This window comes from Myotis brandtii, unplaced genomic scaffold (assembly GCF_000412655.1).
Source record: "Myotis brandtii unplaced genomic scaffold, ASM41265v1 scaffold1890, whole genome shotgun sequence".
Lineage (NCBI taxonomy): Eukaryota > Metazoa > Chordata > Mammalia > Chiroptera > Vespertilionidae > Myotis > Myotis brandtii.
Genome location: NW_005357038.1, coordinates 31,786 through 33,559, shown reverse-complemented (window position 1 = coordinate 33,559; position 1,774 = coordinate 31,786).

The following is a 1,774-nucleotide window of genomic DNA, read 5'->3' as shown; positions in this document are numbered from 1 at the left end:
GTGGCTACCACAGCAAGGGCTGGCCCGAGGCTCAGGCAGCCATGGTGGCCGCCAGTGGCAGCAGCAGCAGGGTAATGGGGCGGTGCCTTCCCCTGATTGGCCAGGTTGCCTTCAGCTGAGGGAGGCCAGACTGCAGTTTAGGCTGGGGCCAGAGGTGCTTAGGGGTGATCAAGCCAGCAGGGGGGCAAAGTAGGGGCAATCAGGCCTGCAAGCAGGCAGAGGCAGTTAGGGGCAATAAGGCAGACAGGCAGGCAGAGGGATTAGGGGCAATCAGGCAGGCAGGCAGGTGAGTGGTTAGGAGCCAGCGGTCCCAGATTGCGAGAGGGATGTCCGTCTGCCGGTTTAGACCTGATCCCACACCAGCAGACTGACATCCCCTGAGGGGGTCCCAGATTGGAGAGGGTGAAGGCCAAGCTGAAGAACCCCTGCCCCCATGCATTAATTTTGTGCACCGGGCCTCTAGTCTATAATCATAAAAGCATAATATGCTAATTAGTCCAAATGACCTTCCTGACGACCACGCTATGACACCCACTGGTGCCAGGCCAGTTAAGGCAGGTGCGATGCAATTGGTCGGGGGCCTGACCATTGCCCCATAATTGCCCTGCAGAAGGAGGCCCTGGCCATCAGCTGGCGGGGCAGTCAATCAGGGGGCTCTACAATCGCCCCATATAGGGAATCCCCACCCACCTGTGGGCTATGGCGGGTGGGTGGGAACTCCCTCTGTGTGGAAAGCCCAGGTCCCGGGGCCAGAGGGAAGCCGGTGCTGGTAGCCGGGGGAAGGAAGGCCTACTCTTGCACAAATTTCATGCATTGGGCCTCTAGTATTTTATAGGAAAATAAATGTTTTTATCAACTGCACTTTAAACAAATCTATTACCATGACACTTTTCGAATTTTGTCATATTGGACAGCCATTGCTTTACTCTGGTGCATTTAAGTCTTTAGAGAAACCCATAAAAAGGACACTGACTTATTCCAAATTGCAGACTTCTAGGCAGGTCATACCTTTGAATTGGATAAGGGCTTGTAGAACTTCAGGGAATTATTAACTGGAGATACTACAAAAATATAGAGAGAGAAAAGGTGGAACCTCCTTCCTAGCATACCCAAGTAAAATATACAGGTGAACCCTAGTCTTAAAAAGGGGAAATTTAAAAACCTCTTCCACCAATGTTCACAGAGTAACTGAACTGTTTTCTCACCATTGATAAGAACGAAGAAGGTGTGCCTTTTACCTGAACTGTTCCCTGCGAAAGCAACTAGCATGTCCCTCTCCCAGGCATTTTTCTAGGAAGCGACCAAGTTAGTTGCCCTGCTTGAAAGGAGTTAAAATCTCTGAGGTGGCATTTTTAAGGTTTGGAAGTAAAACAGCAGAAATTAAGGTTCAGTAAAAATAAAGAATTAAGCCAGTGAGCAGAAGGTTTAAAGTACTAAATTTGGCTTGAAATAGATTCCATCCTTGCCCCTGAAATCAGGCAGAGAATAAATCCTTTAATGACAAGGGCATACAAGGGGTGGGAACAGAACTGTTTGTACTCTCCTCAGATCCCTGCATACTGGCCTAACCAGGGTTACAGGTACTGTGTAAACTCTCTTAAGTCCACATCCTAGAGTAAACCCCTTGGGAATTAAGTTCATTATGTTCTTAACCACCCAGTTCAGCATGTACTTCAAACACATTAATGGGTACCTCAGGCACTCTTAATCACAGACAAGGGCCCTGAGAGCAGGACACAGGTTATGCACGCTTCCCCCACAGGTTAGGGAGGCA